This window comes from Strigops habroptila, chromosome 7 (assembly GCF_004027225.2).
Source record: "Strigops habroptila isolate Jane chromosome 7, bStrHab1.2.pri, whole genome shotgun sequence".
In the NCBI taxonomy this organism is placed as follows: domain Eukaryota; kingdom Metazoa; phylum Chordata; class Aves; order Psittaciformes; family Psittacidae; genus Strigops; species Strigops habroptila.
The window spans coordinates 28,065,518-28,089,266 of NC_044283.2; the positions used below are offsets into that span (position 1 = coordinate 28,065,518).

The window sequence follows — 23,749 nt, forward strand, 5'->3', positions numbered from 1 at the left end:
AGCTATCTCATCTGGCAGCACAGGTTGACTGGAGTGAAGAGGAGGGAGAAGTTCCCTTCCTCCATCTAAAGCAAGAGCCACAAAGGATGACTGATCTTATAACTCAGCACTAGACTTAGCAGAGCAGTTGCTGCTGAATCCTATGGATACCAGTTTATGCTGGTAATCTCTGAATTTTTTGCTGGGGAGACAGTGCACAGTAACAGAAACCCTTCTACAACAAAGCAAAGATCAATACACAGTGTTCATCTTGCTTGGTTATATGTAGATAACTCTTGACCCTGTGCTCTCTAGAGGAGCTAGTAACACCACACCTATCTTCCTGTACTCATGCCTTTCTATGAACTAAGCAATCTAATTGATGTATATATTAAAAACATGTAACATATCTCACAGTACATCTGAGGTGCCTTATTCGACTGTTAAAGAGCAATTCATTTATACTTGAATCAGCTTCACATTAATAACATAATCAAGATCAGAGTGGCAAACAAGTATGTTCTGAAATTCTTGCTGTTAGAGCAATCAGATTCCATAAATCTATTATCAAGATTTCTTCCCCTTACCTACCTAGAAACATTTCAGTCCTGCAGATCTATAGATTATCACATCACAAAACTCTTGCTAATTTGCCATTCAGCAAAAGGCTTTATTCTGTGAGTGAAATAAAACTCCAAACCTATCTGTGCTTCTCATGTGCCAACTAGAAAAAGCTCTGTTCCAAAAATGCCCCATACAGTTAGGTGGCTTTAGTGCCCAGGAAAAGTGTGAAGTGGGTGTTTGGTTGCCGGTGTGATGGTTTCAGCGCACTGGACGTGCTGTTCCATCGAGGCTCTTGAATGCTTCTGGTGTTAGTGCTGAATAGTTTACTTGGATAAAAATCACATGGAGCACCATTTTGAAGAGGGAGTGGTTTTGGCAGCTGCTGCTGAGATAATTACTTCAGTTCTAAACCATTGCTTGTCCCAGTAAGGAAACAGGTTTCCTGTACCTCCTCACATGAAAAAAGTTCTTTGTGCAGCTTCTCCTTAGCTGGCAACTAACCTCCCGTGTGTGTCCCCCATCTCCCTTCCCAGAGCTATCCTGGGGTGTCTCCCCCAGTCCTGGACTTCTAAAGTGGTACTTCACCTCCATCAGCATCATAACCAGCAAGGCTCCAGCAGAGAAGGGAAGGTGAGCAGCAGATTGGCTTAAATGCTCTTCCCTCCAAAACCTTAATGTTTCATGCCCTGCCAAGCCGCCTTCCTGCTACTCACTTCCATCCCTCCTCCTTACCTGGTAAGACCAGGAAATCCATAATCCTGCTGTTCAAGGTACAGAATGCTTTGAAAATAAGCAGTGTAGTACAGACCCATATATATTTTTAAAACCATGTACCCATTGAACTTTTTACAAGCTGGTTGTAAATTATCTCATTGTTTACTGATTCAATTGTGTATTTTTCACATAGGCTGGCTCAGCAAAGGAATGTTTCCATTTAAGTCTCTTGGCAAGGTGAAGAAAATCATGGCTTGCAAAATCACGGCTTGCAAAATCACTTCTGTTCACATTAGAAAATGCTTGTTACTATTATTTGTGGATTTTGGATCAGGAATCCTCTGTGTTGCATGTGCTCCCCAATGACTGCTGTGTAATTAGGCCCTGATGTTTTGGCAGAAGAATGCTCCCCAGCCTGCTGCCAGACCTGCGCGCGCCCTGGTGCACCTGCACAAAGCTTACTGATAAGGCCGTTCTAATCGGCACCTGAAGGAATGTGGTGTAGATCGGCAGCAAGTCGCCAGTACAGTGGCTCCACTGTATTTCCGGTTAAGCTGTAACCGATATATAAACAGGAAAAAAAGCTGACTTTTTGTTTGTAACAAGCAGTGCATAGAGTTAGAATGGATTAGATTTGTATTTTGGAAAGAGCAAATTTCAGTGGCTTTCAAACACTTGGCTTTGGTTTGATCCTGCAAACCTAAATCCAGGAAATCTTACAGTTATTAGGTTTTTATTTTTCTCTATAACCTGCAACTCTTCTCATAGATAAGGCCAAATTAATTGTTTTCCCCTTTTTTAAAATTAGGAATGATTATAACCATTCTTTCCAAAGTACTCTATTTTTTCTAGGATTTTCTTTTGAGTATGGGTTGTAATTACTTGTCATGTATTAACACTTAAGTCATCAGCTAAGATCCAAGCCACATTCTCCTGAATTGTGCGCATGCTTCTTGTGCTCAGGCAGCCTGCATTTTGGTAAGCTATCCAAATAAAACATATTAATAGGAGAGAAGTACATATCTTACCCAAATACAGGTAATTGCAGAATCATATGGACCAGTAGTCAGGCCAATACGATTCAGTGCAACTGAATCACTATCTGTGCTAACTACTGCTCACCAAGGTCCCCATTACACCATGGCTCTTCATCAAATATTACAGGTGGTAGACTCATATCTAAGAGGGTAATTGGTATCCATGGGTCCCTTCATTTAGACAACTGGGTGATGCAGACAGATATTCCTAGGAAGACTAGATTATTCCTTGAGGTTATTTTTCTCAGACATCCCATATACTTCTAGCTAAATGGTTACCAAGAAATCAGAACAGAGTAAGAGCCAGAATGGGCCTGGCTGACTGATTTTGCAGCTGATCGATGGCGTGGCTCTGTTAGTTAGCGGGTTGTGTGCTGTGTAATGCTCCTCTTCTATGCCCTGCAGCACTGCAGAATATGCAGAAGAGACTGAGACATTGTCTTGACATAGCAAAAAACCATACATAGGAGCCTTTTTAAAATCACAGCCTATAAATTGCTTTTTTCCCCTTCCAATGTCTTAAAAACAGATAAGCTCTTAATGAAAAGCTTTCATATAACCTGCTTCTGCTCTCCAAAAAGACAGACAACAGAGCACCAGGGCAGCGTCACTGCAAACAGACCGCATCTATTGATGACTTGAAGAGCTTTCCTGACTAAAGATGTTTTCCTGACTCAAGTCCAGACCTGAGATAATGCAGCCCCTTCTGCAGCCACTTTTACTGTGATATCTGAGTAGGTTTGGAGTCTTGAATCTATTTATCTCCTCTGTGATAGAGCAAGGCTGCACACCATTTACCCAGCTATATAGAAGAGCTGTGGCAGCGAGGGAATCAGAGCAGAATCTCAGAAATATCTCAGACTATCAAAACATTCCTCACCTTGTTAAAGTTTTACTAATGGGGTGGATGCATTTTTCTCTTTTATTTTTGATTACATTCCCAGGTGTCTTGGTCTATCACACTTTCTTTGAGAATGTGTAGACTTAAAGCCACAACTCAAGTTAAATCCTCGACCATTTTAAGCTTTCTTGTTGCTTGTCCTGGAGTATCATTTGTTGCATTTGGCAATGATTTAATTGTTATCCTTTCAGATGAGGTGAAGGAAAACAACAGAACATGCTGTTTTCTGAATGTTATTCACAAGATTTTGCAAGAGCCAGCCTCTGACCCAGGCTGCATCTCCACCTTGGCAAGATGCACTTTTGCATGCGGGAACCCATAAAGGAGTCCTACTTGACATGATCTCAAGGTCACCACTGCTGCGGTCTCAGAGCATTCAGCTCTGGATAAATCATAGCCTCACAAACCTTTCATCTGGCCTATACATCGCTGCTGCAACAATGGGTTCACAGTCATATTAGCAGCTAGGAGATGGCCATAAATGTGACATAGCGTGTGTGCTACATGCCTTTAGCGGTGGCATCAGTTCTCACCAGGGAGGCTTGTGAGAGCCTTAGGGTTCTTTTCAAAAGGTAAATGAGAAAAGGGAGACTCCAGCATTGCAACTGAATTTCAGAGTAACCCCCACCAGATTACTCATAGTTCTCCTCTTGCTGAGGGTGTGGGGGTGCAATTGAAGTGTTTCTCCCGGACCAGCTATGTCCTACTGCATTATTCATGGAAACAAACCAGCTTACTTTAGCCTGAAAGACATGTAGAAGGAAAACTCGGTTCAGTTTGCTCACAGCATGAGACTACCTTCATTTCTAACAGAGCCACTGTGGCTGCTGAGTTAGTGGTGAAATGCTGTGTGCTGTTCACAGGGCATGCACTCCTGCCCCGTCACTTGCATGGGTGTCAGCAGGGCAATACTCATCTGCTTCATTCCATACTTCATTTATGGAAGAAGTGAAATTAAAAAATCCCAAACAGATGAGCCTTTAAATAAAGACCTGTCTTTAAGAACACAGTGGGACAGGGAGGGTTTTGTACCAATATCATCATAATTTCTGATATTTACATGTGCACCTTCCAGTAAAATCCAGCTGTTAAAGTTCTAGAGTTGCTGTCTTTTTGAGTAGCTCAGAGATGGGAAACGCAAAGGCAGATCCAGCTAGAGCTCTGGCTGATTCATGTCCAGCCCTGAGATGTGTCCAGCTTAGAGACCACTGCTGCAGCTTGCTTTACTCTAACCCTTTCTGGAAAATGGCCTTGGATGAAGCAGAGACATGGCCAATTTGAAAGTGGAAAAGCTCTGGAAAGGTGCTTCTACAGATTTCCTTCCCTAAACCAACAGGAGCTTGGCTGGAAGAGCCCTGTGAGGAAGGGAGCAATATATGCAGTAAGTTACTGAGTTACGAGTGACATCTTTGCATTGTTAGGCAGAAAATATAAAAATGTCTTTTAATTTATTTGTTACACTTTACTTGCCTTGTTTACTTACTTGCGCTTTATGTTCTCAGACTGGGCAAAGGAAGGAATTTCTCCATTTTAATTCATGTTGTTAGTGAGAGTGTCCTCAGACATCCATCTTCACAGTGCAATATCTATGCATTTAAGAAGAAGTGCTTTTAAAATGAAATTGAAATTATTCATAACTATTTTATTTTGTTTGGGACTTAAGTAATAGACAAAGTTGGACTAAATAATACCCTTTAGACAAGGAAGCCCCTTTAAATATGTCCTTATATTATGTACCGTTACCCAAAGACTCAGTGATGTGGCAGTCAATAGATAACACATATCTATATCCACTTTCCCCATAGTTAAATAAACTTTAAAAGCAAATGCTCCATTAGCCCCTGACCATCAATCTTAACATAATAATGGGACTGTTTAAAGCCAGATAGGCTCCCCCCACCTCTATTAAAATATTTACATTGTAATAACTCAGTAGTTTTTTGGTTGGATTTTTTTTTTTGTTCTAAATGGAAGGCCCTGTAAGTGGGTGAAAGTATTTTAAAGCAGGGTGAGACTGAAGGGACGTGACATGTTATTGAATTAAGGCCCTTAGAAGGTGAGGGCTGTGCAGTCATAAATTCCAGGAATGCGGATGTGACTCTCTGAATGTGTATATGAAGTTGACAGAGTTTGACAGCTACCATCTGTGAACAATAATGTATAGAGAAGCAGGGCTACAAGATGCAGGCTGGAATGTACCTATCAGGCTCTGAGGACTATAACAATTTACTACTCATTATCAGCGACCATGGTCATGATTAGCTGCAGGGGTTGGAATGAACCTTGGAAATTATGAGAACAAAGTTCCCCTTGTTGAAACAGAGTAATTAGTTTAATACATACGAGGAGAAAACGGGCAGGAGACTTCCTTTTTCTTCCCCTGCTCAGTAACACTAAAAAACTGCACAGCAAAAATGGATGGACTGTTACTTCTTTCTGCATCACCTGAAATATGAGAAAATGGCTATTTTGTATTCATGCCCTTACTATTCCATGGCTTTCCACAACTCTACAGTCTTTGCAGCAGAGAATGGCAGAGACATAATTATGTGATAACTGTGTTTATGCTGCATTTGTTGATCAAAGCTGATTTCTCTAGGTCTGTACTTTTCCGTGTTCCATCAGAGAGTAGCATTTTGGCCAAAATATACCTTTGAGCCATAGCATCTTGTAAGTAAAATCTCTATTTCAAACCAGGGGTGTTTGCTGTTTTCTCAGTAGTCTGTATCACAATCAAATCTGTGTTTTCCCACAGGTTTATATTTTTTCCTGGTAAACACCATCATGTTCAGTGCAGCTGGAGCCACAGAGAAATACTGTGAATTCTCATTTAAGGTTTCTCAAGATCACTGTCTGTCAGGACAGAGAGCCAGCTTACTGCCTAGTGTAAACTGGCATGGGTCAGTCCTACTTGAAATCGTGTTTCTACAAGCTGAGAATCTGTCCCATAAAATCAAGGAAATTATCAGATAAGGAAACATGCTGTCTCCATAATACATATCTCAATGCCTACAATAATATATATTCCCATTCTTTTCCTGCAAGCATTTGCTTTTCTTACAAAAATGACATCAATCCCAGTCTACACACATTAGTCAGTAGTGAAATTCGACAGCACTTTTAGCTCCAAAAACAAGGTGCCCAGATTTCTAGGAAGGGCATTTGGCTTTGAAAAATATCCAGCAAAAACAACACATAGAAAGAGAGAAACAGCAGGAAGTCTATTGAGCAAGAAAGACACCATCTATCCTCTTCTAATTGAAAGAGAAAGGTTAAGGTTGGTTTGAAAAGAATGTGTGAGCAGACAAGAAAAGTATAGTAAGCAGTTCCTGTGATAGATGGTTTAAATTCAGGCCTGCGGTGGGGGTGGTGGGGTTGGACTATGTGACCTTGTTGGGTCCCTTTTACTGCTGTTGTAGTAGGAAACTATGAGGTTATTTCTCAACTGAAAGGTTGCCTGTTTTTTCATTATCTGCTTTAGAAAAGCATACATCAGTGAGGTTATCAACAGAAAGCCATTAATATAGATGTGCTGCATCCATGTAAAGTGACTTACACAGACATCACTTAAAGGTGTGTCTGTCACAGTCACGGAAGTGCCCCTTATCTCTTGGATAAACTAACCTATTCCGGGTTTGGGGTTGGCACATTTTGGTATCCAGGTTAGCTTGGTATGTTTTTTCTGCATTGAGATGACTGCAGGCTAAACATGCCATTGCAATCGCAAACAGCTGGAACAAGTGGGATAAAGGTAAGCCCCTTTTCTCTTGAGTTCCTCAACTCAATTAAAAATTCTATGTACGCCAGTCAATGCATACATGGCCTTACTAGCAGATGAGAATCTTTTCCCTGATCACTTCATTTTCAACTAAATGAAGTGTAAAGAAATCAGTTTAACATTTTCCCCAACATATTTTTTTTTTAATGGAAGAAATGGGGGAAAGGTGTGTAGGTCAGATCTGTGATGGAAACAGTTCTTTAGTGGAGAAAAAACCGATTTTTTCCAGCTAACTCTAATTAGTGATATGTAAAGGTGTAGTTCCTGAAGGGAATGAACATGCATATGACTCTGGTATTGGTGTGGAAAGGGGCAGGGAGTGTAACAATTCAGTGTTGCAGTGAGTTATGTTGACAGTGATAAACTTGGGTTGAATTTTACTGTCAGGTAAGTTGGTGCCACTGGACTGGCAAAACATGGACACAGCAAGCTGCTGCTTCTGGTGTTACTAATGTGCCATTTTGTGCCTTGCTTTCTTGATCAGAGTCTGTTCAGGCGACTGTTAACCCAAATTAGTGGCATTCACCTGGCTCCTTCCCTTACACTTGGCTCCCCTATTGCTTTGCCCTGTTCGTACAGCACCTGCCACAGTGCAAGTAATAGTCTTAATGATGATTTCTTAAAAATAAGTTAAACAATAGGCAGGAAATATTGACCGGAATTTCTGGTCACTACTTACTAGGGTGGATTTGAGATAGTCTAAAGACAAACACTTTCACTTACCATTTCTGGTCTGGTTGTATCAAATCATCCTCCAAATGGTTTGGTATTCAGACATCACCCATAGAGGCACCTGCTGCCAAATACCCAGTGAGTACTCGTCAGGCACCTAGATAGATCGGTCTTTGTGTCTTGAAAACTTTCCTACATACTTCCTCCCTAAGAAACCTCTCTTAGCAGATCCTGTTCTCTTGGTATCACAGCTAAAATGGATGTGATATGCAAAATGAACCTTCTGCTGACTGTCTGTGATACTGTTTGATGTTGCATGCAGATAGAGCCAGTTTGTCCCTAGCCTGCTCTGATTTTACTTCAGGTGGAACTCCATTAATTAGGCACTGTTATCATTTGTGTCTACTGTGTGCAAGACAGAGAACATGCCTACACAACACAAGATGGGCTGACACAGACTGGAGCACAAACTAGCAACCCAAATACAAACTGCCCTGGGGCTCTATACGGATGTTACAGACACATGCTGGTGTGGATAGCCCTTTCTACATGCTATGATTTTGCTGCTATTGTTATCTATAAGAGCAAGATAAAAGCTCGTTGAGGTTTATCACGCTATTTTGTGTCCTTTATTTTGCTGTGTAGACAGTTCCAAAGACATTAAAGCCTTTGAGACTTTAGCAACCTGTAAAAGAGAACCATTTTCTAAGCCTGCCTGTCTAATGCAGGTAATCTACTGCATTCCTTCAAAGCAGTAAAGAAAATAGCAAAGGCACTGAAATTGCCTGTAATTTTCCACCTAGCATTTTGTAACTGGAGTATTACTATGTTATTTTACCTCTCTCTTTTATGTGGGGGCACTTTCTGAGGCTTTGGGATCACATTTCTCTAAAAAGTCTTTCTTTATATGCTTTAAAACATCAGTATTACATCAAAGTTGGTAGAGCAGCTACCAAACACTTTAGTTCTAAATTACAAGTACTTCTTATCTTTACCAGTGTTTGTTCCTCTCCCCATCCCAACAAGCCAGCAGGGTAGTGGGTCTGTGCAGTCTGACATCATTCCCTACTTTTGCTGCTTGAATCTGCTGTCAACCAGGAATTTGTCTTACAAGTTCCCCAGCTCCTAGTTCTCCCTTGCATTCAAGCTGTCTTGTAGCGACTAACCAATTTATAAACACAGTAGGAATTACTACCAATAATGGGTCTAACCTAAAAAAAATAGTAATCTCAAAGGGTTTTGTGGCTGCTTCATGCCCTGCAAGTTCAATCTCAACAGCTTCCAGAATTAACACATTAATTTTTGTAATGTGGTTTTGAGACATTGTTGGGTTGTTCAGATTTTTAACCTGCTTCGTTGCTTTTGATTAAACAATAAGTTTCTGAAGATATTTTCAAAATGTGCAACATTGGTCCAACTCAGCCTCTACTAAGTGATAAAATATTCGTTGATTTTCACTTTTCCATACTCACCTCTGTATTCCCATGACACTAAGCTGTAGATCTCAGAGGACAAAAGGTTGTTCTAAAAAATCAGCTACCTTATTGGTGCCTGCACTTGCAAAGTATTTACTTCTAGTTTTACTGAGTGTAATCTTCCTTTCCACTGAACACAGCCTTTCAAAACACTGTTATTTCTGTTCAAGATCTGATGTAAAAATCTTTCTTCAGGGTTCTAATATGGTGAGTATGCACTGATATATGGAAAGATATTTTATTCTGTATAACTTCTATCTTGTTTAACTGAATTATTTTATAGATGGCATTTCTTAGTTTTCAAGTACAAAGCAGATTTTAGGATACAAGTGTCATGGTTCCTATGGGGTTAATGTCTAGTGACATCCCTGGGTACCAAGAAAATGGATTCATGAGTAAAACCTGATGCTGTCCTTTTAATGAGAAATCTGATAATGAATAACAAAGCGTCAACTTACAAAAATGGGCTGGAACAGCATTAAACATCTCTGGCAGACAGGCTAGCATTAGCAGCAAGCCTGGGGTACAGAACACAAGCAGGCATGTTGCCCTGTCGCCATATCCTGGCTACTGGCTTTCTGCTTATCAATTAAGAGGTAATTGAACTTGACTTTCCCTCCCTCTCTGAGCATTTCAGAGGTCTGGATCATTGTCAGTCTCCATCCCCTGCCGTTCTCAAAAGTAGAGCCAGCAGGGAGGAGAAAATGAATGCCATGAAATGCATGTGCTTGCTCATGACCTTATCAAATTCACACACACAGCCCCAAGCTGGTTAATGTTAGGCTGCCTTGTTGCTGAGTCAGCAATTTTTGAGCCCCAGTTCAGACTGCAGAGCTTATCTGTGTCTGTAATAGTTAAGAGAACAAGATTGGTCTGTGAAGCTGTCAGGTCTTCAACTGCCCCCTATTTCACCTAGCACAAGAGGGCTCCAAGGATGGTCTGAACAGTTGCCACAGTGCGTATGACTCATTATAATAGTAAAGGTTGATGCGGGCTTGCTTCCAGTCTGTGCTCTAAAAGAGGTTACATTCATCAACAGGATAACAGTCCCTACCTTTCCAGCTAAAAGTACTAATGAATAGGTTTGTCTCTGTTCATATGGGATACGGCATTCTAGGAACAGCCATTGGATTGGTTTGCTGGAGAAATCTATTTTTTCAAAAGGGGGTCTGTTCACATGAATTATTCTCACAGCTGGGATGGAAGCATACAGTTCTTAAACTCCTCTTACAATTCAGAGTTAGCAAATGCCAAGAGTTGTCAAGTACATTTAGACTGAAGATCTCCATATTTCATAAAATAACAAGCATGGTTATTTGAGGGGTCTTTTTTTGTTTGTTTGCTTGTTTGTTTGCTTTCTTGTCCTTTCCCCCCCTCCCACACCCCCCCCCCCCCCCCCCCCCCCCCGCTTTGAGAGAAGAGGCAGAGGATGCCCTGTCTCCACAGAAGAATGCAGTCCACTGCCTGGAGGAGACTCCTGGAGGGGGCGAGATATGGCTTTGAATCATCTCAGAATGAGGAGAGCACTGTATGTAGGTGTCCTTCTTTCTAGATGAGCACTTCAACATCTGGGCAGGCATGGGAAGTCATAAGCAGTCTCCATCACTCTGCCCACTGACAAGAAAAAAAAAGAGCTGAACATCTGCACCCAAAGAATTGACATGTGTCTGAGCATCATTATCCCTAAGTGTCTTAGTAAAACTGCGTCTAAGAAACTTCACAGCATCGGTGCTCATACAACCAAGATCATCATGCTACCTATGACAAATGGACTGGCTGTGTATAAAAACATCATCCTTTCTACTGACTTTGACTGATGGCAAAGTCCCTATGAAGCTCTGTGGGCCGTAGAGAGTCCTGTGGAGGTCTTCCTGAAGCTGCTTTGGCCATCCTGCAGGAAAGGAGCACCCACAACAGCAGTGGGGGCAGAGTCCCCAGGCTTTTTAGCTCAGCCTGCATCCAGCAGTTGATGAGTGTCTCTGCCATCTTGCCAAGTTGATGGAAGTTAATCCCTGCTAGGGAATCATGGAACTTCACTCCCAGAAAGCTCCTCCAACTTTCATCCTTGGCCAGCACAACCTGGCCTTGCTTGCATACCTGCATGTTTTTTTTGCAACCCACCATTCTACCGACAATACCTCACACCTTGATAGTACTTTTCATCCGCTCACCTTTGGGGATTTGGTGATCATAGGAAACCGTATTGCCTTCTTCCATAGAAAAACAAAAGGAGGAACCTGACAATTCAGCTTGCTGTTGATATAATTTAGAACTGGAAGTAATACAGCATTACAGCAAACAGCAAAGTGAATGTTTCAATGTTTATGGTCCATCAGAGAGGGCTAACTACATGTTTTATAGCTAGGTGAACAGCAGAGCATGCTTCAGAAATGCACACTGTGGCCACAATTCATGCATCCCAAGATATCTGTCTGCAGACTTGGAGGATGGGAAGGGAGAAGAAAGGGGAAGGGAAATGGGAAAGAAGCTTCTTGAACCATGCATAAAGTGCTTTCTTGATTTTCCTGCAATTAGAAAAGAAGCTAATTTTTTCTTTTTTTTTTAAATAAACCTTATTTTAGCATACAGCATGATTCCTCTTGTTAAAGCTGACTGAATACTGGGAACTCCGAGAAGCAAGTATGTAGAAAGGCTCTAGCAGGAGGCTGAAGAAACCTCACAGAGCAATGGAGCTGATCCAAGAGCTCATATGGTTCTTGTATCAGTGGTCTTGTTTGGGGCTTCTTGCAGAGCCCCACTAATCTTACTCTGGCTCTCTCAAAAAACTAGTATGTATCACTAAAACATAGCCTGCTAGTAGTTGATACAGCACATATTGCTTCCATTCGTCTCCTTGAGAGAGATTGTATACCTTTACCTGCAGTTTGTCTTCTCCGTAGGCTGAAGTATGTCTGAGCTTGGAGGAGCTTGCCTCAGTTGTGACTACAGCATGTGCCAGTTGGGTCTGCTCTTTCTTCCCAAAGGGCTGCAAGGTAGGACAAGTCAGCTGGATTTGGCAGGCAAACAAAAGCTGTTTGGCGACTGTAAGAAAAACAACTGCTCCATGGTTTGGAAACTCTTGCTGGATCACACAGTGAGTCAGAGCATGTCCATTGCTGCTTCACAACAGCTCTGCTCTTGAGAGCACAGCCTTGCAGCGAGGCCAAACCCAAGCCTTGTAACCTATGGATTTTCATCTTGTAATAACAGCTTTATTTTCTAGACATGAAGTACATGTCCTTCAGTTATGTGTGATGAAATGTAAATTGTACATATTCTGTATCCAGTCTCATCACCCATGCTGGCAGCCTCTCCTTGGGAGCCTCAACAGCCCTGCACACCCACAAGGCTTACATTTTCTCGTATGTCCCCCAACGAAGCCATGCTTGAAGCCACAAGTTTCACCTACAAGCCACTGGCAGTTTTTCATGTGATGACAGACCTTTATGGCAATTAGCCAGGGGAAAATATGTGAACAGATGTGGAAGGGATAAAAAAACAACCACCAGAACAAACTCTTGTGAGAGTGAACAAACTTGTGAGAGCCAGGGCTTCCAGACCTCAGACCCAGGTCACTTCATCTCAGCTGTGCACCAGTGCCCATACCACCAGTTGAGACCATGAGCTGGTGGGAACCCAAATCTGGAGTGGGCTCTGCTCTCCTCTTGGCACCTCTGGGGTGGCAGCCAGTGTCTGTCTTGGGTGTACCGCCAGCATTGGCAGGGATGGAGGAGGCTCTGGCTTCTTGCCCAGTGAGCCCTCAGACATGAGGATGGCCTGGCACGGAAGCCTGCAGGAATGCTGCCAACATGGGAGATGTGCTTTTGGCTCAGAACACCAAAGGACAGCTCAAGGCATGGGGTGGGGGTGGGCAGACAAACATGAGGGCTGGGCTTGGCGTATGAGTTTGTATGGGACAGAAAGGTGGTAGTGTGGAAAGGCAGGGGGGTTTGGTTGGGCTTGGCTTGGCATGAGAGTGGTTGGCACAAGGATGGAACAAGGGGATGGGGACATGCTTCATCCTGAGGTGTGACCAGAGGCAGGTCCATGATCACTGCTGTTCAAGGTGTTGGCCAACTCTTTACATCTTGGTACCTACTGCTGCCAGTGGTAGCACTCAAGTTAACTTTGGGTACCTCAGATCTAGGGGGACACTAACTTTCTGGAGGCCCTGAGGCAAGGCCACCGAGCTCCAGAAAGCCTAGTGAGGTCCGTAGGCTTTGGATCTGTCCATACCCTGAGACTTGGCTGAACTGAGCGAAAGGTTTCTTAGCTCTTCTGAAGTTCCCATTCCTCTTCTGGCTGCCCGTACACTGGTGTGCTCATGGCAACAGCTAATCTGTTTTCTGATGCGGATGGATTGTGTCTGTGTCTCCTTCTGCTGCTTGGACTGCAGGAGTCAACAGTCGCCATCAGAGCTGGGAGGTGGGGCTGGCAGCAGAGCTCATCTCTTGTGCATCAATGTTGCTACATATCATCGCTGTAGCTGCTGGTGACTGACACAATGCCGAGGATGTAACGATTGAAATAACTACCTGCGAAAAGCACATCTGTATGGCTCCATTTAAGAAACCCATGCATTACGGACTGCAGAATATTACATGGCAAATGCATTCTTCCAGATCCCTTCCTTTCCAGAGTACTACCACAGGGCTCTGTATCCAGCCTGCCCAGAGTGTCTTTCTCTCTCGCCATCCCAAGTGCAAGCTGTGATTCGCTTCCTTTGCAGGATTTTTTCCCCATTCTCTATTTGTCAATTCTTCTTTTCTTGTCTTTGAAGAATTTTTCCCTGAAAATATGTTGGGCATATTTTCAAGTGCAAGTGGAAATTCCAGCCTGAAACACAACCCAAGACTCACATAGTTTGCCTTTGCATTTTATTTTAAAAAATAAGAAATGATAAATAAAATGTCCTTGCTTAGTACTTCTTCTCCAGCTAAAGGACAGTCTGCCCTAAGTGTTAGCAAAAATTGTAAGATAAATTCGCATAGATGAGCTGCTGTACAGCTTCCAGAGAGTTTGTAAATGCAATCTCTTATAACTCTGAACAAAGGTTTCTACTTCTGCAAATGATTTGCTAGTCAAAGAAAGTGGGACATTCATTAATAAATGTAAATGCTGGTTTAAAAAACACTGTATGAGTAGAGTTTGAGAAAATTACGCTCTATTGTAGTCTCAGCCAGTTCTTTTTTTCCCCAGAATATTTTTACTGAGCACTGACTTTTTTATAGGAGTTTTTATCTCAGAGTTAATTATAACATTAGAATCTGCCCCAGATCAGCAACAATGCAGTCGTACTGCTTGCTGAGTGGACAGGAGAAGAATGAACTGCAGCTTCAGTTCTTTCTTCATAGCTGATTCATAGACCAAAAGACAATGAATCTTTTATGTACCACTGCCTTCTGGTATTTTGAAAGAACACATATTTTGAAAGAGCTGAGATTGCAGTTATTGCTCAGATACAAGTGAAAAACATTCTGGTTACACATTAATATTTTATTCATGGTTATACGTAATATTAATGCAAAATACTTCCACTTCTCAGTTAGAAATTCTGTTAGCAGCTTGTGATGTTTCAGCTATTTCAGATGCCAAGATGTGAGAGAATGTGTGAAAAAGCATAAATTTTCCCAGGCTTTCTAGATACTGGTTTGTTTTCCCAAATTTAGACTATGGGAATGCATTTTTTTAGTGAATAATTCTATTCCTATGCCATGAAAATGACTGTAAATTTTGTTACTAATGTCCACAGAGATGGAACTAAATCTGTAACAAAACACATACTGCATCAGTGCTACAGCAGCAGGTAATAGAGTATTTTCTTACATACTTCAATGAACAAAGGGTAGTACTTTGCCTTTAAATGCCCTTTTATCTTAAATTTAAAGTGCAGTGTATTTCAAGTTGACACTTAAAGGACACTGTAGCTCCAGTCCTCCCTTTGCCAGTTAATGTAAGAAGCCAGAGAAGTCCTAAAGGTCAGACAAAGCCCATTGGGAACTAAGTTGCACAAATGCCATCACTCTGCAACATGCTACAAGCACATGCATGTGTCCCTGATGCAAGAAGCATAGAGCTGTCATTAGCTCTAAGCAGGATCAATACTGAAATGAGGATGAGCCATTAGCTGTCTTGGTTGATTCGGTTATGTTGCAGAGGTTTTTATGTTTTGTAACAGCAGAACCAAGCCCAGTCCTGATTCTTAAATGGTGGCTTGTCCACTGATGAGAGCCTTGGCAGAGCCAAGTCACTTGCTGGTATGTGTAAGGCTGCCTCCAGTCCAAGCCGTCCATCTCATCTGGAGAGGGGGCCGTGCTGTATTTACATCCCATCCATGGTCATCCTGTAACAGTCTGACTCCCTGGACATCAGAAATTAAGGAAACCCTACATTAAACCAATTTGCAACAGAGCCAGATAGGGAGGGTCTTGGCCTTTAGTCAGCTGGCTTGCACCCTTTTCCTCATACTCATCCCTCTCAACAAAACTTGCTGCTCCAGCGTGCACCCAGAAGAAGGACCCTTCTCAGAGGAACTAGTTTAAGCACAAGTTTTCTTTCATATCCTAGTTTAAGCACAAGTTTTCTTTCACATCCTACTTCACCTGTGTCAGACAAGCATTAGTAGCAATGGGCTTTATTTTGCACAGTGTGAACAGAAACTTCCTCTCAGGATGCAGTTCAACCTGGTTTGAATTACAAATGGTTTCTAGGCAGCTGTATAAAACTCACCCCAGGCTATGGAGCATCAGAGCATGAGGCACTCAGGCACAGTGTCCTAGGCTCTTACCCCTACAGCTTCTATGTAGATGCTAGAAAATACGTTGTCCTCCGATAGTATTTTCCTTTCTCATTTGATGGAGATTCCTGTAATTCATTATGTAAGAAAACAGGACTAATGGGTTCATAAGTTGAGGCTTTGTTTGTTTGTTTTTGAGAATTCAGTGAGACTGTGTTAAAGATAAGCTGTAGTTCAGCCACAGAAACCCATCTCCAGTGTACCTTGGGCAAATGAGAGTATCTGTTTTCAAAGTTCCTGAATATTTTAAGGAGAAGGGAAAAGTGCTCTGGCATAGCATAAGAAACAAGTGGAAAAGCTTTCCTTCTATCTGGAATCGATGCTTTGTTTTTCCTCCAAATAATAAGATGGCATTAAACCTTCAAATGTGCAATTGACTACACTGCAGCAGCAGTGCCCCCTTTGACTTTGCAAGCGGTGCAATTACCCTGAAGCCTGTTGGTGAGGGAGGCCCTGCCAGGGGTGAAGAGAGGAGGAAAGCTGGTGGCTCGCAGGACCAGGGCCCCATTTCCTTCCTCGCCTGGGGACCCATTCCAGCCACACCATGCCACAGCACTGCAGGTAGCACAGGGCAAATAACTCCGGGCTCCGAGCAAGAAAGTAAATATAAAAATTACCATGAAAATTGCCCAACCAGTTAAAACTGGTTCCAGCCATGAACTGAAGTTCTACCTTGAAATACTTAAATCCCATTTGGATGGCATAGATTTACATTCCAGATGAAGAATTAATGGCTTTCACACAATACCCTCAGCAGAGATGTCCCGGCATACCAACCTCCGTGGTTTTGGTAGCTGGAATTTGTAATTCCTCCAGGGGCTGCATTCTTCTAAGTGTTACTTCTGTTTTTGGACTACTTGCTTTATTTAGAAAAGAACCTGTGCTCTTGTCAAACTGTAGAGGCTATATGAGTCATCTATACAATAACACTAAATTATCTCTGTTACGGCGCAGTTCATCATCATCACAAAGGGATTTATAGAAAACAAACATAGCTAACAGACTGTGCTCTTAAGCTTCCTGTGTTTAATCCTTGTGCATGTTTACCCAGATGAACAGTGTATTATTGAAAAATAGATTGTTATTAAAATGTTGGGTGTTGCAGGAGCTCCAAAGTCTCATTTTTGTCCTAATAAAAATGAATACCATTCTTCTGATGATTTTCAGCTGCCTATCTATAGTCATCTGCCGGCATAACAGTTACATGAATGCTAATGGTTATCCTGAAACTTTGACAAATAGATTTTTTTAAGGTTAAGGCAGCAGTGCTTGCTCATTTAAATGCCTTAAAACACACCCTTCACAAAGCACCACCACTGGGCTCTAGCCTCGGACAGAACGATACAGAAATTCATGACACAGAAACACAGTGAAGCAATATATAACCAGCTTCTTGCAGCCTGCATATCTATAGCTATATAGCTTACTGGAAGTGTTTCCCAAGTAAGAATCATTTACATCCCAATTTTCCTGTTATCTTTTTATTGTTTATCTAGTTTGGCTTGCTTTGGATCACCCGGTTTCTTATGGAAATCTCTATAGTTGCAGGCTTTTCTTAAAAACTGTTACTTACAAATTGTTAACAATAATTGCATTTTTAAAATGGTACGTGGATCCAGTTCCCACTGAAAGGCAGTAGCAGTGGAGTGCTTAGTTCCTTTAGGCATTTCAGGTCTGCAAAACACACTCATAAGGAAAACCCTCTGATGAGCTGCTCCTTGCTCCAAGGAGCTCTCCTCTCCTCCATGATCCGTCTTGTGTGAGCTGGCAGCAGGTAATTATTATCTCCCCCCACAGGCACCATTTTCTAGGCTAAACAAGCCTGTCTTTCCTCCTCTCTCTTTGTAAAACTGGCATTTCTTCCCCTGATTGTCCTCACCGCCCCTCGCTGTACCAATTACCTCTGGAGCACAGATGGGAAGACCCATGTCTGGTATTCCTGGGGAGCTCTCACTCACCCCACCAGCCTTCCTCAGCAGGTACCTGGCCTAACACGCTCTACTGTCATGCTTGCTTCCTATACATTCAGGTTGCCTCTTTCCTCCCTGGTTTCAAGGAATTCCTCAGCCCCAGGTTTGTGACGTTTACAGAAGCAAGCTCAGACACATGGTCTAGCATGTAGCCTGGCATGTGGTGGTCTCAGTCTTCCCATCAAAGTTGTTCCACTGCCCTGAGGGATTTGATATTCAGGTAAAGAGAAAGAAGGATTCCCTCCTGGTGGTTCAACTCCTCATCTCAGAAACCTCAGGGCTACAGTCCCTGCTTCAGTGCGGTATGTCTATGGGACTTCGTTACAGAATATTTGGGTGTATAAAGCATTGAGGCGTCTTGAGATAGCAACTGAAAAGAGTTTAGGTAGCAGATACATGCCAGACTTAGGCACCCTAGTTCTCTTAGAGTTTTAACTTTTCTCAGGTATTTTTGCTATACATGAACCATGACAAACCTATGAAGGAGTTAGTAATTCCTGTACTAAGGGAATACTTCCTGTGTTGCACAACAGGCTAACTAACTAAGGATTTAAAAGATATGCTCAATAATATCCAGATCTTCAAGTGTATTTAGGTGCTCTGTTCCCATAGCCAACTAGAAGACAGACTGCCAATATGACAGGAGACAGTGTAATGGTATGCATTATGCAGTTAAGGCTTTAGGAAAATGCATATGCATGTGGGAGGATAAGTTAAGGTTGCCCAGGCAATCTTATTTCTAGCATTTCCTATATTTTCTGCTTTTGACTTTGCAACCTACACATTCACTCGTAACTTTCTGTTGTAGTATGTAGGCATGACTTGAATTTACATCCTTCTTGCTAAAGAAGTTGTATTAAAAATGTAAAGCTGTCAGTATCTTTCCACTTCAGAAGAAGATTGGCTCATGCCATGTTCAGTGAGGGCTTGTGCCATCCTGGCTGACCCCGCTGAGCAAGGCAGACACGTGTACCCAGGGTGCAGATCTGTGGGGCCAGTCGATGCCTGGTGACAGCCAAAACTGGGATAGGTGGTAACCTAAGTGCTGCATTCCCTGCCTGAGGTCTCAGGGATGTGACTTTTGTGTGATGACTCTAGGAAGTTAAAGGATCTGCAGAGATTAGACTTACAGATGGTATACGCAAAAAGCTCTTCATTTGCTTAGCAACTGAGAGAAGCTGCACCAGCCCCAGTGCTCCTCTGCTGGTGAAAGCATCCTCCTACAGTTTGCCTGGCACAGCAGGACTTGTCAGTGACCTTTCCTAATGTAACCCAGGCATTAGACCCTTGATGAACTGACGGTTGTAATACAACGTGAGATTTAGACAGGCCAGCAATGGCACTTTAATGCCACAGTTTTTACAGCGCTTAATATAGACCCTGAAGCATTCCTAAAATGGAAAACAAAAATTCTGCTAAGCTCTCTTATATACATTTTTGAATGAAGCATTAGAACTTGTATTAATTCAAGAGATTCCGTCATTTGGCCTTCCTCCACGCTCCTTTTTCAGATCAAACAGGCATTCTGCGTGCAGAACAACTGCTTGTACTGTGGGGGCACAAACCAGCACAAAAAAATACTGGCAGCAGATGGGCAGCACTGAATGGAAAAGAAAACCTTGAGCTTTTCACTTCTTGGATTAGAGTTTGGGAGAGTTACATAAGGAGGAAATGGGGAAAAAACGCAAGCTTGAGAGAAGATAAAATCTGATTAAAATGCAGACTAATATAATTGCAGAACATTACTCAGGCTTTCTTGAGGAGAGAGAAAAATGTCTGCTATTGTGCTGCTATAGAAACCACATAGGGTCTGTGTGTAGGTGAGGGTGCATGGAGCATGTCCCTCCTTCCCTCCCCCATTTCTTTGCCCTGGAACGAAGATCCTATCTTGCTCGGTAAGCCTGGCCTTCATCGGCCAGGAGATCTCTCCCAGCACAGAGAGAAGTTGTTTTCCTGTTTATGTAGTTTCTTTTAATATCTCTGTTCCCTCCCTTTTTTGCTTTGCTCTTGGAAAGCGATGCAGGGCTGTGTCAGAGGAGGGGGTAAACTCAGGTCTTCTTGGGCTTTTCACAGGGGTTGGTTGACTTGGCTCTACCTATGGGGAGCATGGAACATATGTACTGTGCTGTGAACAGCGAGCTTTCTTGTATTTACTCCTACAAAGCCAAAGAGAGAATCCACAGTGCTTTGGAAAGTAAATACTTATCTGGAACGAGCAGATGTGGTCCGTTTCTGAACACTGTGTCCACATCGCTTGTTTCCCTGAAGACACACGTTAGTTAATTACCAGAGCACTAGAGAACAAAGTAAGGTTCATTCCCTGGCTGTTAATGGAAGTGTTTTTACAGAAGGTGCAAGATGCATGCAAACTTACCCTCTGAACAGTGCCACAAAATATACTACAGAAATGCCTTCCTGAAGTGTGTTTGCGCCAGCTCTGACCCAGACCTTGCCTCTGACAGCAGCCACTTCTGCATAACTGAGAGGAAGGAATAAGAAATTTTGCGTTAAAAAGCCAGATGGTAGAGAAAACCTGTCCACACTGTGTTAGAGCTCTTTCTGGCCCATAACACTTGAGATACTGGTGGAACATTTGAGGAGATTAAATTACTGCTCCTTCTGAATGTTATGCTAGCATAAAGTACTGTAAAAATGCATTTCCTCATGATTTATAAATGCCCGCTCCTTCTTGGTACAGTGATAATTACAATTTTTGTCCCAGTGCCTTCCTACAACAATTGCCCCAATGGCTCAGTTATGTGTTTTAAAAGAACATATTTTGTATCTCACTTTTTCCAGAAGTTCCACCTTTCAATCTGTCTGATTGTTTTTCTCTTGGTGTTCTGAGACAGAGGGAGAAGATCCCGTTCTTTTAGCACTTCCAAACAGTCACTAATTAATCATCTTCTTCATAAAATCAATTTATTGAGGTGTAATCTCATTTTTGTCCCTTTTTCCATTTATGTGTTGGAGATACCAGTGCTGCACACACACATTGCTATATGTTAGGCCTAAATATTTATTTATTTGTGGAATGGTGATGGAATATTCTTCGTAGGTCTCTAGAAGGGATCTCTTGGTCATTCAATTTCATTGCCACTGCAGTCAACCACACCATGTAATCCCTTCTAGAAACAACTTCAGCTCCATTTAGAAGTTAGACTTGATTTCACCCCTGCCTCTTGTTAGAGGGCTCTTCTGGTGTTTTGCTACCCCAACTGCAGAGCTGAGCACATCCACTTGTTCTCATGCTGACATTGGTCCTTAGATTTAACTTTCCTGGCTCCCCCATTTCCCAAGCCCCACTTTCTTTGTTTTGACAAACTGGATACACCAAGTGTTTTTATCCTCCTCTGAAATGGGTTGTCCTGACCATCACAGTGGGTTTTGTCCATACTTGATCCACTTTGATTTACTCTTGACTGCTGACAGAACCACACATTGTACTGCAGATCTTTTCTGAAATCACTTATCTGACATTGCTGGTTTTAGGTTTATCTTTTTATATAGCTCCTACTCCTCTTGTGATTAACCAGTCTTTCTTTTCCAAGTGCTGATCTCATAGTCAGTGGAAGACATTTTTGTGATTAATCTCTGCATGTCATTAGTATTATCAAATTTAATTATATTTCATTAAACCAGTTCTAAGAGGCATGCAGGTTCTCCAATAGACCCATCTATAGACCCACCTATAGACTATATAGTCCCACCTGTGTTTGAACTGGTGATGTCTCCCAGCTCTGCCAACAGTAGATTTCATCAGCATGCTCATGTTCTCAGTGACACCACCATAATAAAAACATGAAGGACAACAGGAACCTTGATGAATTCCACAGAGCAGCTTTCCTTCAGTCTGACACTTCCTGTATAAAACACTCCTCTGTTGTTGTCTCCCGATCCCCACATTCTTCTGCCTTAATAGCCATTTCCTGTCTGGGCAGTATCAGGTATTATTGACATCAGATAGATTACATCTACCACATTTCCTTTCTTTAAGGAAAAGGGAAACAAAGTTGTACCAGGGAAAGAGATCATGCTGAAGCAACATCTCATGTAATCGCATACTTCATTTTATCCCATTTATTCCCACATCTGTAATTATTCTTTCCTCCAAAATTTTTCCAAATGATTGTAAATTATTTCCTCCCTTTTCTTTAATGCAAGTATTGCAGAATATTTTGAGCACTGCAGTAAAATCTGTTGCTCCTTTCACCCTCATCTGCACACACATGGCCCATCTGAACTCTGGACGAGATCGCTTGTTTTTCCCCACTGCAGTAATTACCCATTATTTTCTTCCTGTTGTTCATCTTCCTTCTGCTCCTACCTTTCACATAATCATCTTTATTAAAAGTGGAAGCAAAATGCTTCTTGGTTTGGTAAACATTGCCAGGCTTCCTTCAATTTGTATGCTCTTCTCACTGCATGACAGCCCTGTTTCTTTTTCCCTGGCTGAAGTAACTGCTTCTGGCTGCCATTATGTATCTTCTGTACTTCCTCATCTTGAAGACAAAACTTCTGTATTTCCTCATCTTGAAGAAAAAACCAAAAATAGGTTTTCTATTTCCAGTGACCTTAGTTACCAAGCTGACAGGAGATCTTCTGTGAAACCCTTCCCCTTTGCTTAAGATGCAACATCCAGATCATTTCTGCTGCTCTGGCAGAAATCTTTCCTTTGTATTCAAGTCCTTGAGTCCTTCAGCCTTGTTGATTTTCTGATCAGGTCTCTTACTCTGTCCCCTTTTGATTTGGAATACCTTTTTATAAATTTATGTTGTACCCATCTATTTATTTTCAACTGCGTCCATGAAAACCATTTCCCCCTATGACCTTGGTAGCCTTACAATATACTCCCTGCTTAGAAAGCTAAACAATCATCACCTCTTGTTGGTCTAGTGGCTGGCAAGAAGTGCTGCTCAGCCCAGGCATCGTTCATTTCTATCTGGGAAAGCCGCACTACTGCTGGAGCAGCAGTGTGTTTCATTATATTCCAGATACCTTTCTTCATACACAAACGTAGCTTTGCAGCTTATAGAAAGCTCTGCACAAATGTGGGTTTGCTGTGATGGTCGCTGCCTTTGGCCAATGTCACCATCAGGCTCCCAGTTCTACCCTGACCCTCTTTAACATTGCCCCTGCTGTGGTTTTGAGCCACACACTTCGGGTCTATTCCTATTTGTGTGTGATTAGCATTCAGTGTCACCCAGTGGCCTCCACTATGAGGTCTGTCTTTCCTGAACACAGAAGGGTGGGTTTATCCCACCCCGTTACCTCTCTCCTGGCACGCTTTGTTTGGTGTGTGGTCAGGTTTTATTCCTCCATCTTGTGCTCAGGCTCCTTGCTCACGCTGGCAAGGGTTTCAAGTGCTCTACATGGACTGGTACCGGCCCCCGCTCCCCACCCACCTCTCCTTTCTATTTCCCCTCCCTTGCCATCGTCGTCTGCTGTTTCTTTCACCGTTGTCACATCCATGTTTTACTCCATTTTCCCCGTTTCTGTGCATTATAACCGAGCTGAGCGGGCACAGACCTTTCCCAGCCTCGTCCCTTGCTCGCAATTCTTTCCTCTGCAGTCGCAGCCGTTCTGGTTTCAGTCGGCTCCTGCTCTGGGTGGTTACTTCAAAGCTCTTGGCCAGGGCTGGGAGGGAAGGGAATAGGAGAGGAAAAGGAAAAGGGAAGGGGAGTTTTGGGGATGTGGGTGCAGCTGTGGGACGCCAGGCGTACACAAACCGGCACTCGGCCCTACGGGGCTGCAGGGCTGACGTGCCCCGCGCCGGAGGACTGAGCCTTACACACGCTGCCTGCGTTTGGGTCAGCCTGGCGGGACGGGACGGGACAGCCCCGGCGCCGAGATCCCCGTTAAG

General features: G+C 42.6%; 1 protein-coding gene across 1 annotated transcript in view; it reads right to left on the reverse strand.

Moving 5' to 3' along the window:
- The window catches only part of SCFD2 (sec1 family domain containing 2), a 224,944-nt gene that overhangs the window by 2,531 nt on the left and 198,664 nt on the right, over positions 1-23,749 (reverse strand). The window contains exon 10 of the transcript XR_003992210.1: positions 4,679-4,781. The gene's annotated coding sequence lies outside the window, so the exon portion shown is untranslated. The remainder of the gene's footprint in view (positions 1-4,678; positions 4,782-23,749) is intronic.